Source organism: Triticum aestivum, chromosome 2D (genome assembly GCF_018294505.1).
Source record: "Triticum aestivum cultivar Chinese Spring chromosome 2D, IWGSC CS RefSeq v2.1, whole genome shotgun sequence".
Classification (NCBI taxonomy): Eukaryota; Viridiplantae; Streptophyta; class Magnoliopsida; order Poales; family Poaceae; genus Triticum; species Triticum aestivum.
The window spans coordinates 2,668,364-2,676,912 of record NC_057799.1 but is presented as its reverse complement, the minus strand read 5'-3'; positions in this window follow the sequence as shown (position 1 = coordinate 2,676,912).

The window sequence follows — 8,549 nt, the reverse complement described above, 5'->3', positions numbered from 1 at the left end:
ATCTTGAAATTATATATGAATATTGAGAACTGCGGGCCTCTCTCTTCTAGAAAAATAGGTAATTGACTCACACACTATTTAATAATTTGATGCACACATGCTTATTTTAAATGGCTACGAAGCACAAGAGATGGAAGATAGATCTGCATAACAAACATTATTTTACCCTTTAATGTGATTTGTGTGTTAAAGATGTCATTTCGTTTAGATGCTTAGTTCATAAAAAGCTTCCCTATATGTGATAATTTGGGATGAACCCAAATCTTTATTTTTCCTAATACCAATTATCCTCCCTTCTTAGAAAAAAAATGTCTTTGTTTTGAGTAAACTTATCTTTACTGTAGACATATCGGCAATTAATCAATTCATGTCATCGTTGCATGTTTACGTTCTGTCTGGAATAATTTCTCTGCTTTAGAAAATGTGGCAAATTGCATTTCATTAGAGATGAATTTTATGCAAATTAATGAGCGAGTGGTTCATATTTTTTATCCACTCATATAATTTTTTGGTTAGGATAGAAGGGTAAATGCATTGGTTGGTTGGTTCAAGAGTTAATAATAACGAACATTGTGTTACAATGTGGTAATGTCTTGGGAGACCTTGGATCTGCCTTCTTGGCTCGGGTTCATCACGGGCGATGCACGCCTCGTTCCCCTTTACAGTGGTGGCAGATCAGCACGAACACGGGAAGTGGGGATCTAGGTGGACAGCGGGTGGTTGGCGGGGGACTCATCCTTGGCGGTCCATGGGAAAGTACAGTGTAAAGGAGCGAGGACGGCACGGCGAATGTGAGATGGGTGTCATCCAGTTTTAAAGGAGAGGGCTCCAACGTGAAATGTTCCGCTATGATGGAAACCGAAAGGGAATGGGGGGATCCAACAGGAAAAGGGAAGGCTACATCGTGGGGTGGTTTTTTTTGTTGGACCTACGTGACATGGCAGATAGTCCGGAAGACCATTTTTCTCCTCCACATATGGTCTGGATTTGAAGAGCCAAACTATCCAAACAGTTGAATTTTGGGAGCCTGTTTAATGTCCGAACACGCATGGACATATGAAGGAGAAATATGCTTTGACCTAAGAGATGACCTTAATCATTGTAGTCTAATTTCTCTATCCATTGTAGGCCGTAGCAACGCACGGGCATTCTACTAGTTTTTGTAGTCTATTGACGACGGGAACAAGAACGCCCCGCAATCCCTATTTCGCGCTTATGGCACTAGATTTAATAATTTCTGCCAACTAGCGCACACCCCATTGACCTTTGGGCTCGGCCCATTTATATATTTTCCTCACCTGCATAGCTAGCTCTTCGCACAGAGAGCTCCTCCTTGGCGCCTTTAGCGCCCGTTACCCAAGCCAGCGCCCGCTGAGTCGCTTGCATGGGCCTGGCCCAGCAACGCTCGCTGGCTGCCGCTGCTCGTTTGCTGGCTGCTGCTGCTCGTTCGCTGGCTGCTGTCGTCGCTCGATCGTGGGCTCCTGCCGTTCGCTAGCTGCGTCGCTCAAAAAATGCTACAGTAAGCGTACTGGTTTTCTTGGAAAAATGAACTGGTTTGCTACAGTATGTACTCTGGTCCTTTGAAAAAAGATCATCAAATTCCGAAAAAGTTCACCGAATTCGAAAAAAGTTCAACGATTTCGAAAAAAGTTCATCAAATTCGGAAAAAGTTCACCGAATTCAGAAAAAAGTTCACCGAATAAAAAAAATTCACAGAATTCGGAAAAAGTTCACCGAATTCGGAAAAAGTTCACTAAATTAAAAAAAAAGTTCATCAATTAGAAAAAAGTTTATCGGATTTAAAAACGTTCATCAAATTTTTGAAAAAATCATCAAAATTCAAGAAAATTTCATCGATTTGCAGAAATATTCGTGAAGGAAAAAAGTTTCTCAAATTTAAAAAAGAAAAAAAAGGAAAGAAAAATGGAAAAGAAAAAAGTAAAAGAAGGGAAAACAAGCAAATAATTTTTGCAGTTTTAGTAAACAGAAAAAGAAGTAAAAACTGGGCCGGTCCAACGTGGTGATGGGGGTATGCGCCCGTTAGTGGAAAGACCTGTAGCGGGGGGAGCTCCTGTTCGACGCTCTCTGCGTCAAGCAGTCGAGCGATCCATAGGGGCTTGATAGACTGGGCCGACCCATCTCTCTCGCGAACACGCTGGAATAAAAATGAAAGATGCAATGCCAGGAATCGAACGCTAGACCCGTTGATTCCGAGCACACGATTCAAACCAGTTGAGCTAGCTAGGTTTTAGATCACAGACCATTACAAAACCTTAAGAAAACTCAAACGCCGATCCGAACGTTTTTAAAAAATTCGAACACGAAACTTCTTTTTTCAAAAATAAAACGTGAATGTTTTATCAAACGTGAACATTATTATTTTTTGACAAATTTTGAGAAAACAAACATTTTTCAACACACAAACGAATTTTGGAGACGCGAACATATTTTTTAGAACGGAAACATTTTTTAAACTACCCAACAAACTGAACAGGAACAATTTTTCAAATTTCAAAACAAAATTTGGAAACAAGAACAACTTTTGCACGCGAACATTTTTTGAAACTCTAGAAAAAAATTTGAAAAAACGAACATTTTTTAAATTTGCAAACAATTTTGGAAACGGAACATTTTTCGAAACACCAAATAAAACTTGTCAATATGAATTTTTTTTGAACGGGAACATTTTTTCGAACTCCCAAACAAATTTGTGGAATTTACGAACATTTTTCAATTTGTGAACAAAACTTGAAAATATGAACATTTTATAAATTTGTGAACAAATTTGGAAAGCTGGAACACTTTTTGAATTTCCTAAACAATTTTCGAATGCAATTTTTTTTTTTGAAAACATGGACAACTTTGAAATAGGAACATTTATTGAAACTCACGAACAAAAATTGAAAAACAAACATTTTTCTTAAATTTGCGAACAAATTTTGCAAAGTTGTGAAATTAAGAAAAACTTAAAGAAAAGAAACAGAAACTAAAAAAGAAAAGAAACAGAAAAGGAAAAAAACGAAATAAAAAAACAATAGAAAGCCGAAAAGAACCAGGAAAAAAGATACAGGAAAAAACCCGGTTCAGGGAACCTTCTAGAAGGTTCCAAAAACCGGTTGGGCGCACTATGTATAAGTGGGCCGGCCCATGTCCGTCGCTCGCTGCGCTGCTCTGTGCAATCGCTCGACAGTTTGCCGCAGCGAGCGGCGAATATGATTTTCCTGTAGCAGGCGCTAAAGGCGACAAATACGATTTAGCCTTCGCACACCCTGAGATCACTAACGGGTGGCCCATGAAATGGGTCTTTCCGCTTTTGAGCACCGTCCTAGAATTTTCCTTTGTCCGACCTTTTCTGTTTTTTATCTACCAGTTTCTTTGGTTTTTTCTAGGACACGAAATGTTTGGTACTTTCTTTTTAAATTTTATATTAATTATTGTATATTTTCAAAAAAAATCAAATACGTGATTTTTTTAAAATTTCGTGAATATTTTTAAATCCAAAACTATCCCAATAAATGCCAACAGTTCATGAATTTGTGAAATATTTCAACTTCATAAAGTTTTTCAAATTCATGAAAGTTAGTCAGATCCGCAAACTTTTTCCAAGTTCACAATTTGTTTTTCAAATTCCTGAACTTTTTTCTCCTAATTCGTGGACTTTTTTCAAATTCATGAACTTTATTCAAAGCCCTGAACTTTTGCAAATTCATGGACTTTATTCAATCCATGAAACTATTTTTTTCAAATCCACAAACATTTTTTTCTAATCCAAAAAAAATGAAAATCGAAATAATTTTTAAACCCACAAACTTGTACAAATTGACAAAAACAAAATTAGTGATCAGCCAGAGAGATCGGCGAAAGAGCAAGCGCGGGCAAAAAACAAATTTCCTGAACTTTTTTCTCCTAATTTGTGGGAGCGATGGGCGCTGAACACACTGTTTAACAGCTCTCTCAAAAACCTCTAAAAAAAGGAGCTCCCTCAAAATGCCGCACACAACGAGCTAAATGGTCATGTGAATCCGTTTTTTGGAACCTTTTAGAATATTTTGGTTGATTTTTAATTTTCAGTTGTTTTCTTTACCAGGTTTCGGCATTTTCCTATTTTTACTTTTTTATAAAATAGTCATAATTTATGATATTTTTTTCATTTTTAAAAGGAGATTTTCGACAAATGCCCAAATGTTAAAATATATGTTTAGAAGGTTAAAAAAATCACATTTTCCCAAAATTTTCTGCTTTTCGGAAAACCAAATGAAAAGCAAAACCCCTCTTGGGGCTAAATAAAAAAAAATCATGCTACAATACTTCATCTTTTCTTGAGATGATCTAATACTTTATCTAAGCGCTGATGAATTACTACAGTACTTTTCCAACTTATTATTATTTTTAGTTTTTACCTGCATAGCTCAGCCCTCCAACTCATTTTTCTCCCGAAAGAGCACTTCTTAGCTAACTTGGGCCAGCGCCCAACCTTCCTCTCGGTACCAACCAGCCTCTCATTGCTAGCACCCCTGTTGAACCCCCCCGGTGGCAGAGGTACACGCCCGCAGCTTCTCTTCACCCATCGACGCTAAAAATCGGCATTTTTGTCGCCCTTGAAGTACGCTTTCACTATTAGGGAAAAGCTTATACACAGAATCTTACTAGCAGCGCGCTTTAAAATAAAGCGCTGCTGCTAACTAGCAGTAACGAGCACGCGCGAAACTCGCTGCTGAAATAAATGTATCAGTAGTGCGCCCTCTCTAAGACGCGCTACTGCTATAATTGCCACGACGCCGCCGCGAGACTAGTTCTAGCAGCCGCACGCTAATTTGAAAAGCGCTACTGCTACGGACCATAGCAGTAGTGCATTTACAGAATAACTGCTACTGTTAAGTTTACTAAAAAATTTAGTCCCACCTTGTTCCGTGAAGAGAGTTTGTATCACCTTAAATATGTTACTTCTCAAACTTTCACGACCACTTGGTCTTCATTGAACTCTATGTGTAGAATTTGTGGCCGCAATATGAGCCTTCTCCTGTTCCTAAACTGGTGAAGACTCATATTGACAAATCAGATTGTACACAAAAAGATCATTGATGATCAATGTATTTTTTATGTCTATTTTTACATGCTGACACATAGCAGTAGCGCACTCTTTGTGAAAGGCGCTACTGCTAGGTCGTTTAGCAGTAGCGCCTTCTGCTATAGCGCGCTACTGCTAAGCCATTCCATCTCCCCCCTCCGACCTATCCGATCCACTCACACTCTCACTCCATCTCCCCCTCAACCCCCACGCCGGTCCTTCCCCGTCGCCCCTCCTCCGATCTGCACCGCCGCCACCTCCTCCTCCTCGCTGGACTCGGTACCGGCCTCCTCCTCCGTCCTTCAACTAGTCACCGCTGGCCGGCCCCTCCTCGCTCCGCCTTCCTCCTCCGTCCTCCCTCCACTTGCCGCCGGCTGGCCCCTCCTCGCTCCTTCTTCCTCCTCCGTCCTACTCTCTTCTCCCTCCTCGAGTCGCCCCTCCTTCTCCCTCCTCCCTCCTCCATCCACAACCCCTCCTCCCTGCTACATTTTGATTTAGTAGGCTAGTTGATTTAGTAGGCTAGTTGATTTAGTTGATTTAGAACATTTTGATTTAGTTGATTTAGTATGCTAGTTGATTTAGTTGATTTAGAACATTTTGATTTAGTTGATTTAGTAGGCTAGTTGATTTAGTTGATTTAGAACATTTTGATTTAGTTGATTTAGTATGCTAGTGGATTTAGTAGGCTAGTTGATTTAGTTGATTTAGTATGCACCATTTTATTGTTATTTTTCTGTACATGGATAGGTAGATGCTTTTGTTTTTTTGTAATAAGTTATTTTTTGGCAAAATGTAGGTGCCAATTTAGTTAAATTTGCCACTTGTATTTTAAACAATTATCTTAGGCAATAGGGGCCAAATGAGATGAAATGTCTTGGTAGGTGGTACCCTTATTTGGTAGATATTTGTGAAATGTTTTTCGGCAATAGGTGCCACCGAAATGCTTTTTCCATAAAATTGCTTCTCATGGAAGAACCAAAAATATCACATGCTACTATTTTCCGTTCCTGTGAAGTGAATCGTTAATCCTTTGCTCATATTGCTTTAGGAAAATGGCGCCACCACCACCACCACTATGTCGACTGTGCAACTCAAGGTGTGCCAGCAGCCTTGCAACTGGCAAGTTGTTCGGCATCTACTTCCAGCCGAGTTTTCGTCATGCGGCGGTAAGAAATTAGATGAAATGTAACAACTATTTTAATTTTAGTGTTGGCATTACTACATTGTGTCATTGTGCTTTTTTTACACAGATCGTCCCATGCAATGTGAGGTTGAAATTCAACAAGCTGACAGGAGACACTGTGACATTTGAGGCTCCTGGTGGGCCGTACACTATGGAGGTCGAGAAAGGACGCAATATGTCGCAGATTGGAGGAGATGGATGGGCCCGTTTCCTTGCCCACATGCGTCTTACTGGTGGTGAGTTGATCAGCTTCTCCTTCAGAGCAGAAAGACCCAAGCTGGCTGTCATTTATCTCAACCTGGTGGAAGATGACGAAGATGATGAAGATGACGAAGATGACGAAGATGATGAAGATAATGAGGACCCACTCGATGAAGATGATGAGAACCCACTTCATGAAGCCATCGTAGCTCAAAGAATGAGGCTGATCGAGGAGGAGGTGTGCAGCCTATGGGACAAAATTCCACCATGTGATGACTTTGTCGGGGTGCCATTCACGACCCGCCTGACAAGTACCATGGTCGATCGGCATGAAATGGTATGTTATAAGTATTGCCTATAGTAATTTGATGATATATATATATATATATGCTTTATTGTTATACTTACAAATGCAAATTATTCGATGATATGCTTAGTGAATCCGATGATATGCTTAGTGTAGAGTCCAATGATATGCTTTGTGGAATCTAGTCGATGATATGCTTTAGTGTAGAGTCTGATCACATGCTCTTATTAGTGTAGAATCCAAGGAACTATTAATAGTGTAGATAATCCATATATACTTATTAGTATAATTCATGATTAGTTAGTACAAATCCGTAGTACTGTGTCTTTTGATAGTGTAGAAATCTAGACTTAATAGAAATATATTTGCAAGAGTATGTGCGAGGGTATTTATTAATTGATATGTTTTTTTATTCAGAAATTGCCAAAGAACCTATCTGTGAGTTGTGGTATCGAGCCTGATGAAGAAGGCTCAGCTGGACTACGCCTTACCGCAAGGGGCTCCGTCACCACCTGTACTTACCGCATGGACACAGATGGTCGCACACACTTAACTCGATTGGGTGGAAGAGATTCCTCGTTGGCAAGAATCTTCGTGTTGGACAGGCCATCCTAATTACTATCAGGAACACCCACCGCCCAGACTTGAGGATGATGATCGTCGTCGATATCATCTAGAACTACATATGTGTGTGGCTATATCATCTAGAACTACATATGATGATTGTCGTCGATATCATGTAAAACTACATATGATGATCGTCGTCGATATCATATAGAACTACATATGATAATCGTCGTCGATATCACCTAGTACTGCTTGAGGATGCATGTTGAGTATATATGAAATTGTTATCTAGTACTCCCTCCGTTCCAAATTACTCGTCGTGGTTTTAGTTCAACTGAACTAAAACCACGACGAGTAATTTCGAACCGAGGGAATACTAGCTAGTACCTATAATGCTTTATGAAATTGATATCTAGTAGTACCTAAAATCTGGAAATTGCAGTTTATTAAAGCTGAAACGGGTTGGAAATGATGAAAGATATAGCAGTAGCGCAGGGCTAGGAAATCGCTACAGCTAACTAATAGTAGCGCGTTCCGGAAAAGCGCTGCTGATGTAGTCAATAGTAGTAGCGCGGGTACTAATAGTTAGCTGTAGCGCCTTATTGGTAGCGCGGCTGCCCGTGCTGCTGATTGTAACGCCCACGATGCGGCTATATCTCCCACGTGTCGAGGCACGACTTAGAGGCATAACCGCATTGTGGTTTTGTCGCAAGAAGGGTCATCTTCACACAATCCCATGTAATGATCAAGAATGGGATAACGAGAGTTGGCTTACAATCGCCACTTCACACAATACATAAATATAATTCATACATCATCCAAAATCCACACATAGACCGACTACGGTCAGAATCCAAATAAAAATAAGACAACCCCAAATGCTAGATCCCCGATAGTCCCGACTGGGCTCCACTACTGATCATCAGGAAAAGACACATAGTAACGACCACGTTCTTCATTGAACTCCCACTTGAGCTCGGTTGCGTCACCTGCACTGGCATCGTCGGCACCTGCAACTGTTTTGGTAGAATCTGTGAGTCACGAGGACTCAGCAATCTCACACCCGCGAGATCAAGACTATTTAAGCTTGTAGGAAGACAAGGAGTAATATGGTGGAGCTGCGGCAAGCACTAAGCATATATGGTGGCTAACATACGCAAATGAGAGCGAGAAGAGAAGCAACGGAACGGTCGCGAAGCTAGAAATGGTCAAGAAGTAATCCT